The 9,787-nt window shown below is 33.8% G+C and overlaps 1 protein-coding gene across 4 annotated transcripts in view; it reads right to left on the reverse strand.

The window, feature by feature from the left end:
- LOC106467758 overlaps positions 1-3,151 on the reverse strand; it is an 88,330-nt gene extending 85,179 nt beyond the window's left edge. For all 4 annotated transcript variants that reach the window (XM_013928135.2, XM_022395945.1, XM_022395946.1 and 1 more), the window contains exon 1: positions 3,003-3,151. The gene's annotated coding sequence lies outside the window, so the exon portion shown is untranslated. The remainder of the gene's footprint in view (positions 1-3,002) is intronic.
- Positions 3,152-9,787: the final 6,636 nt, after the last annotated feature.

Raw genomic sequence — 9,787 nt, forward strand, 5'->3', positions numbered from 1 at the left:
TTTATTAGTAGTGTATGTTTTATTAATTTGGCTATTTGACAAGAATGGTACCGCGAAACTTCCCTTACGGGAATATCGCTAACAGGACTGCGTTGTACTTGCCTCTCATTTTTAACATTCTATTATCATCATCCAAATAATCTATTTTTAAGATAGGATCATAATTACTGAATTAACAATAGATCGTATAAATGTTAAACTTTTAGTTATACAATAATATAACAAATTTTAATGTTAATATATTAAGCTACTTCTTTTTAAACATTAGAAATAACATGCATAACAAAAACTACATTGTACATTATAAATATTTCGAATTCGATTTAAAAAGTAAAAAGGTATTTTATGTATAAATATAATATATATATACATATATACATATATACACCCACCAAATGTTTTTATTATCTATTTTTTATTATCATTATTATTATTATTTATTTTTTTGCAATTGAATAAAGTGTTATTCTATTCATAGGCAATTATAAAACGGTCCTGTCGGCGAAATTTCGCGTCACATTTCTTGTCCAACCATTTGTAACAAACGTTTGTCGCTGTTGCTAAATTAATATTATTGGTTTACAAGTGATCCTAATCCGTCCTCAGTCACCTTATCAGTTCTAATGTTCTTACGCTTGGTGCAGAACAAACTCTTTGTTTATTTATTTTTTCGAACATGCGCGGAGACTATTAAATTTCCCAAACATGTATACAAGATTGTAGAGGCATAAAAATATAAAAAATAATAAAAACAGTAAGCTGGAACTCTTACTGTGCTAAGAGATAACAAAAAACATCAGTATAGATTTAAAGGCGGAAGACACAAAAGTTAGCCAACGTAAAGGTCTTAAGTTATAGGCAATCATCAATAGTTTGACGCTAAACGCAAAATCTTTTTTTTTTTTTATATTAAAGTCACTGTAGTGTAAGGGACAGAGTAACATGATGTCAAAGCTTCGGCCAAACAACCTTTATTAAAACACCGTCATTGTTTACGTTTCTCTTATAAGTAACTTTGCGCTTAACAAAAAACACTCTTTACTGTATAGTCAAATTTAATAACTTATCTTAAATTTTAATTGTATTGCGTTGTAGCTAAACTACTATCTTTGTATTCGTGATATGTAAACGCCGGGCAATTTTTTTTTTTACAAATAAACAATTACGAAACATCGAAAAAATATACGATTAAGACTTTTAAACAAGAAACTACTGTTCTGTTGTGAACTATGTTTTAATATTTTAACTTAGACATTTTTTATTCATATTGTATTTCTTCAAAAAAAAAGAGTTTTCGGTATTATGTATGATGACGTGTGAAGCCTAGAATATCTTGTGTGTCTAGATTTGAAATTATGTGTATTCGTCGTATTATCGAATTTTCACTTACTTGTTAGCTTCTCTCGTACGTACGGCAGTTTCTCCTAGCCCTAACAACTTCGTTGAAACACAAAGCTATATGTTCATTAAACTGGAGAAAACAGACGACTTACTAAAAAACTCGCTAACTGAATAATCAATCTGCCTCTATATAACAAACTCACTAAATCAATCACTCTACTTTTGCCTAACTTGATCTTTACATATGGCTCAAAACGTTTCCTAAACTATCAAGGTAATTCCAGTGAAGAGGTCCTCAAAAGTTATATGATTATGAAGAGAACGTACCGCCAGACAAGAAATTTAGGACCTACAGAAGCAGGTAGACATACATGTATCTCTGTATCCATGGAGATATCTGAAGTGGAAAATGTCTAAACACCCAGTTACTGAGTTAGGCAGTTGTGGGGTTCAAATGGTTATTTAAAATGTAGTATATTCCTCAGTTCATTTCATGGTTTGCCAGGATGAAGACGTTTTAGCACCCCTGTCCAAGTCAATAAGCCACGCGCTCGTCATGTGACGTAAAAAAATCTCTAGCTATAACTAGCCAAAATTCTCAAGTAAAGATTTAAAAACATCCTCCAACAGCATATCAAGTTGGTGTATTTGTTGAATTTGAATATACGCTATGAAACAAAATAACAAAAAATCGTTGAATTTGAATATACGCTATGAAACAAAATAACAAAAAATCGTTAGACTTTTGCAACAATTTTTATAACGTAATATGCCATTATAGGCTAAAGTTTAAACGATACGAGTCTAGGAAAGTAACAACGAATATAATAGAAAACAGTTTGAATCTTCAAGCTGGCTTCAAATAAATTTCAATAACATTTTTTTCTGATAATAAGTTTGTTAAATTTATGAATGATCTTGAAAACTTCGGATGTACTACATAAAATCTGACACACATTTACTTATTCATAATGTGAAATCACTATTATTAATATTACTATTATCATACTTCAAAGCAAAGTGTAAAGACTGAGTAAAGTACATTGTTGTTACTCAGCTAACCAGTAACGTAACGACAAAAAAATGGGCCCCTCTCCGCATAAAACGTAATTGGGCTCCTACATATATTTCCCTATAAGTTATAACTGTAGTTATGATTATAGCTGATTGATACCATTAATTTGACATCATAGTGTAACCGCCATTTAGTTCAAAACAAATTAAAATATGTCTCTTCCCTTTGTCGGTAATTCTTAAGTTTGTCAGGACCTTCGGGCATCCTTTAGGCTCTGGTCCCCCCTCGTATTTGCAAGCCTGCGGGAGCATACTTACATCACTTCAACTAACTAATACTAAATTAGTATTACCATTTACTTTACAGTTAATTCCAGTACTTGATAAAAATAAAACTAATCTTTATTTGCATTACATTTCTAAACTCTGATTAATACTAAAATGCTAACACCACTAACATCACATTCATAGTGTAGTCAATCATACACATTGTCATATCTAGTCATAATCATATGCAATATGTTCAACACGACAATTTAAAACGTAATTAAATCAAAACATATTACACATCATCGTATTTTTCTTCTTAATTTTTTCTTCATAAAAGTGCTGTAAAATATATTTAAAATAAAATTTCTTTAACCTACCGAGCAATAAAGTTGGAGGCCATTCAATCCAAACAAGTTTTGTCATAGTATCGGCATAATAGCCTTCGGCCTCCAAACGACACACCGTATTACACACCAAGATCGAAGACAACCACTCGCCGTGCTAATTTTACATGAAAACTCCGATACTGCTGCGTCGCAAAGCAGCAAAAGCGCATTAATACATAGTACATTTTATTTCTTTATTATTATGAACTTTTGCGTACAATTTATTTTCTTATAAATTATTAATAATTACCACATTCTTAAAAATATAATTTTCTAACACAAATGATATTTTCATTAAAAAAAAGATGTTTTTATTGAGCACTATTTTGTTTTGCGCACTTTTGGATCGCAACTATCTCTTAATAGCAGACGAGGGGATAGCGACATCTGAAAAAACATGCATTGTTATGCTAAACCTTTTTTTTTAATTTCTCCATAATTGATAAAATAATATTATATTAGTCACATCTCGTTCAGCTCATTTAGTTACCTTAGATATAGTTACCTGTACTGATAAGCACAGTACTCATAATCAAGGTATAGTTAAGTAGAAAAATTCCAATGTAACTTTTTCATTTCTTTCTTGTTCTGGTGAAACTTCAATATCATTTCAAGGTAGGAAAAATCTATAGCATTTTATTTTCTTTATATTTTATATGAAAAAGTTTTAGTGAGATCAAAATGTGTAACAAATGCATGGTGATACACGTTTAAGATATAAACAACGTTTTTAGCGGTAACAAGTATTCTCTTCTGTTGGTTTTGATAAAACAATAACTAGTATTAACGCGCGGAAATACTGGTTGAATGTTATTGATTTCTTGTTATTAGTGCTAAATAGATTTAAAATGAAACACAAAAGAGTGAAGAAACTCCTGATATTTTACAAAAATCCCATTATATTAAATACTATTTTAAGTTTGGATATTTGCTGTAATAAATTTATGCATTCTTTATCTAAAAAATAAATTGTTAGTAACTGCAGATATTTGTGTAAAATACAATTACACAAAGTTTAAAACGTATAAAATAACCAGTCAGAAAAAATTATATTCAAAAGTATACGAATTTTGTGTTGTTGAACTTTGCATGAAGTTAATCGAGGGCCATCTGCACTAACCATCCTAATTCAACCATCAACAATTTTGAATTGAGGGCAGCTATTTAACACCACTCGCCACCAACTTTTAAGATACTTTTTTGAAATCGAGTAACGGGGTTTGACCGTCAGTCTTAAAATGTGCCCACGGCCTCAAAATGCGGAACGCCTTATTTATTTTGGCAGTAACGAGACGCGAACCACGAACCCTTATATCCACAGTCCGGCACGTTAACTACTTGGCTGCGCTCATCCCATTGGGAAGTTTATGGTTTAAAACATAAATCTCGTAAATTTACCGTTTAAATAATTTGCATTCAGCCATGTTACCATATAAGGTATTAAAATATAAACAGAGGGAATATAATTTATCATCAAAATGTACAACACCTCTAGTTGATGGAAAGAGAAGTTTGAATTATTTACCTTATTCTTAAAAGATTCTGTTCTAGACTGAGAGAGTATGACATTATATAGCAGCAACAATAATGTCATCCATCTAATTACACAGGCATTACTCTCATCACAAGCTGTCTGTCTCATATGAAAGTAAGGACGACATGGGTTCTACATATCTTAAACTTAAACAGGTGATGGTCCTAGAGACAGTTATGCAATATCACAGCTAGCTTTCCAATAATCCCTTCTGTGAGAAAGCCAAAAAATATCTAAATGAGATAAACAGGTTGAAGACGTGGAGATAGCACGTGAAATTGGATCAGTACTTCAAAAAGCAGATGTTTTTATACGTAAAAGTTTTCACAAATGTGTGTGTATGCAAAAATGTTTAAAATTTTGATAAACTAAACAATTTTCTTTTCTAAGCATCGAAAGAAAGGAAATATAATACTTTTCCGCATACCACATTCTACCTTCCCTTGTTTTCAGGCTGTCCTTAGCCATCCCTAAGCTTAAATTCAGTAAAATATATTTTTAGAAAATTGTGGATCAGACATGTTTCAGTGGTACACTTACACGATACAGCAAATAGACAAGACAGGCAAGTAAAACCCCTTAAAGATTAATAAATTAAACCGTAACACAGATAATCACAATAGTTAATATCTGTTCAAAGAGCATCACAAATATTAGTGATCAAATGATTGGAAATTAAACCGAAATACCCTTAAACATAGATAAAAATAGTGTGACAATATTAAATGTACAAGATAATATATATGGCTAAACATTTGTAGAAATAAAAAAAGTTTTTTGTTATAATATGGAGAGTAAAGGTTGCTTTTTCTCACTTTTGATCTGTTAGTTTGAAAGAGTAGTGTCATATAATAACACAATGAAATCCATTATATAAATATTTGTTGAACGTTGGATGTAGTTATGCTTTTTGATGTAACAAATATGATAATAACAAAATACATAAAAAAGGAAAAGTCACCAGTCACACTCATAATAGCCCTTACAGCCAATTTCAACCGCCAATAGTGGATTTCTTGAGACCAGCAATGGCTTGACATATTATTTTTTTCTCAGGCCAAAGTTTCCGGGTGTGTTTTAATTGCATCTGGAGATAGCAGATCTCATAGTTTGTCCTAGAGGTGGTGGTGTCTTTACTTCAATGCTGCAAGTTTTCTTCTTGCTGGCACAAGGCCCTTCCTCCATCAATGGTGCTTGTGGGTTGCCATTTGTTACACAGTATAATTTTCAATGATCTCTTTGAAGGCTTTAGTTGGGAACTTCATGGTGGTGAATAGTTGTGACTGCAGGTTAAAAGAAAGTGTGCTGTTTAGGTGGAAGCCCTGATATCATGTGAGGTTTGAACTTTCAATCCTAGAGGCAAGACTGGCGTCATCATATATATCAGAACCTATAGAATATGATCTTACCAGCATTTAGAAAGCTTTTGGGCAGATTTGAACTATTTTTACGTGTTGAGATGAAGAGATCCTGTTGGACACTGATGGGACACTTCCCACGACAACAGTAATGACTCACAGTCTCTGTGGTTTTGGAATTTACTCATGAATATGCTGTTCTTGTTCTTAATATTATTGGTAGTTCTTGAGCCACAGAAAGGCTGGGTTATAATAATGATTCTTTTTCTGGAGTTAGCAACTGAGGGTTAGATTGTGCTTCTTTTGGTGATTCCAGAGCTAGTGAATGTCTGGAGGCATTGTGATCAGGTTATCGATGTATATCACAAAACTCACTCACTCATAGTTTCTGCCAAAGTCTGCATGACAGACAAATCATTCACTAACTCATCCTTATGCATAAGATCCACATCAACTGAAACAAACTTTCTATCAGCACAAGAAGTCTTGAGAGCCATGGAGTAGTTATGCTATGTAATTAAGTTACTGAAAAAAAAACAATTTTCCAAGAAATCTACCTCCTAGTTAATAGTGAAAATAAAGTGGTCAAGTAGTGAGGATTAAAGTTATATAGTAACTGGCTGTTTAAGCAGTCAAAATAGCCAGAAGTGTTAAAAATTCAGAATTGAAAATATGTCGTCCACTTGATTCTGATCAGTCAGAAGTTCAGCCAGAAATGTATGTTTCAGAGGTGTAATAAACCAGTTACAATTAGTATCTGTTATAAAGGTAAGTTTTAGATACAGAGTGTTAAAACTATTACTCTGGTCAAGTGACAATTCTACAAGCATATGTGTACTCATTTGTGTATTGTCTATAGTAAATATATCCCTTGTGCCTGTGAACATCCTGGTTCACCAAGCTTTATTAAGGTTCCTAGTTTGACTACCACATAGCTGTACTACTGTTCCAATTCCACTATCAATGAAATTAGTATGCAGCAGAAAAATGATAGTCTCATTATAGGTATGCCAATACCAGAAATTCAACTAAAGCACATTTTAACAACTCAAACACTTGGTCACAGTATTCAGTCTATCTAAAATATGATTTAACTTTAGAGAGAGTACATAAAAGTGTGCCAGTCTTGGTAAATTTTCTCAAAAAATGTCGAAAATATGACACAAAACCAAGCTAATTTCAAATCTCTCACATAGCCACATGTTTAGGCCAGTCTTAGATTGCTGCAATCTTTGCAGGGCCCTTAGAGACTCTTTACCCATAGTATGACCATGGAACTCAGTGCATAAGTACACACTTACCTGATTTCAACGTCAGGCTACCTTTTTATCCACTAAAGCACTATGCTCAGGTTCTCAGCAGCTGACTCAAACATGTAGCCAAACATCACTACAACATCGACATAGATCAGGCGACTTTCCCATTATGGCTCTCTCAGTGTAAGCTCCATTGGCTTCAAGAAATTGGTGGGTATTACAAAGGCTAAACAGCGTGGCATAGATCTAACAGCAGACACCTTGGGCACTAAAAGCAGTTTAGACCTGCTCTCATCATCCAGCTTGATTTGCCAATTTTCATGAAAGTAAGTAATCGCTTCCATTTTCGAAAAATGTTCAATCAACAAATTGTTATCATTCAATTCTGATTCCAATATTTTGATGCAAAAAGTTTATTTAATATGTAGATATTCTTTGTTATTCACATTACAAAGAATTTTGATGTTATTATCACTTTCGGTAACTTCACGTTCTACATCCACGTGTTTATAAACACTTCACAAGAGAAACTGACAAGATTAGGCTAGACTACACATCATTTAGACCAATAGATAAAAGAACGTGTAAACATCATTATATCAATTTATAAACACCATGAAACACCATTTGTATGTTTAGAGGTACTGTGACTCCCTTTTCAACATACACTCGCATAGTCCATTGTTCTTGGGCCTAATCTAGTTGGCAATAGATTATTTTTACGTAGAATCACAGTTTACTCATTGCACATACTGAACTGACAATCAGTTTCTGCAATAGACCCATCCCAAAAATCCCATACCAGAACCAAGATCAGAGACAACTACATTCATAGTGTGAGTGGCATTATTTTGATATGTTCAGAGACTTGCCTCTCTTTTCACATCTGTCGATTGTCATTTATCAAAACAAAGTCAGAGTGGTAACTTTACTCAGAGTGTCTATTACAGAGTGTCCTGGCATCTCCCCTATCAACGAGGAATTTATCCTTTCGCCTATTAACTTTATGGGCACAACCCAAACTTGAAAGACATGGGCTGACCACGGAACCTTTTGACCTAAACTGCTTGTTGCACGCCTTGAAGTTGGTTATTGAGTTGAGTTATGAGTTTACTGCAGCAAGAGCGGTAGAAGCTATGACTTTTCATCAACCTTTCTCCATCTGCTGAACAGTCAGGTAGAATAAATAGTTTTTGCCTATCGTGTTGCTAAACATGGTATGGGCAGTTCACTTTAAAGTGATCCACAACCCACAATCAAAGCATATGATTTGGTTCTCTCTTCTAAAGTGACATGTGAGTGGAGGCAATATCAGTATTTGCTGTAATGCAAACATCATGAGAGGTCTCCAGAAGCCAATGAGGCTATGTTGCAGTATCTGTGACTAGCCTACTAGGATTGGCTATGCTCTGGCTCTGGAACCCAAAGCCAACTTTGTAGCTTGAAGCTAGAGGAGAGCTAGTCAGTTTTTTGGCTGTGATCTAGAACTGAATCTTCGAGTGCCAGAGTCAAAGCAGAGCAGAGCTGAAGCCAGATGCACCAGAATGCTCTAGATCCAGTAATTGGAGCTGAGGTTCTGGAACTGCTCCATTTTTTACTATCCTTCCTACAAACTTTAGGATATATCTTTTATAACTTTTAAAATATGCAATTAACCAATTTTTTACACAAGTGTTCAATGAAAAAATGAGAGTTTCATTGCAAAAAAACAAACAGAAGTACATGGGGATCTTGGTTGACTATATTGAAACTTGTAGAGATAAAAAACATATAAATAATGGGGCAAACCAAACATTATAAAAATGTTCAAGTAACTGTCAGTTTTGTCTACTTCACCTTAAAGTTCTTTCAAATGGAAAATGGTTCGATATTTTTCCTTGTTTTCTTTCAGTTTAGCATTATTTTCTGTATGTAGTATTTATTAATAAAAAACTATATATATATACATATTCATGTTAATGCTGATTTTGTTGAAAATGTAGCTGAAAAGTTTATAGAAATAAATATATTGGTTGGTTGGTTGTTTTGAATTTCTCGCAAAGCCACACGAAGGCTATCTGCGCTACCCGTCCTTAATTTAGCAGTATAAGACTAGAGGGAAGGCAACTAGTCATCATCCCCCACCTCCAACTCTTGGGCTACTATTTTACCAACGAATAGTGGGATTGACCGTCACATTATAATGCCCCCACAGCTGAAAGGGCGAGCATGTTTGGTGTGACGGGGATTCGAACCCGTGACCCGCAGATTGCGAATCGAGCGCTCTAACCACTTGGCCATGCCGGGCCAATAAATGTATACAGCGTGGTCACAAGTAAATAGACACCACCTTTTCAGAAAAAAATGAAAATTTTCAGTTATATTCAGATGAATTGATATATTTATAATTTAATTAATATCTAGTAGATCTTCCTTTCGCTTCGTGGAGTTCGTTGATCCTTTGGGGCATCGTGAGAATCATCTCGTCAATTTTAGATTGTGTGATTTTCGCCCACTCTTGTTTCAAAACTTGGAGTAGATCGCTCTTCGAAGTTGGTTTTTTTTATTTTGTTGTTTCTTGACTTGCCGGTCGAGTATGGCCCAGAGATTTCCGATGGGGTTCATGTCAGGAGATTGGCTCGTCCAGGG

The sequence above is a fragment of the Limulus polyphemus genome, unplaced genomic scaffold, assembly GCF_000517525.1.
Source record: "Limulus polyphemus unplaced genomic scaffold, Limulus_polyphemus-2.1.2 Scaffold2731, whole genome shotgun sequence".
NCBI lineage: Eukaryota > Metazoa > Arthropoda > Merostomata > Xiphosura > Limulidae > Limulus > Limulus polyphemus.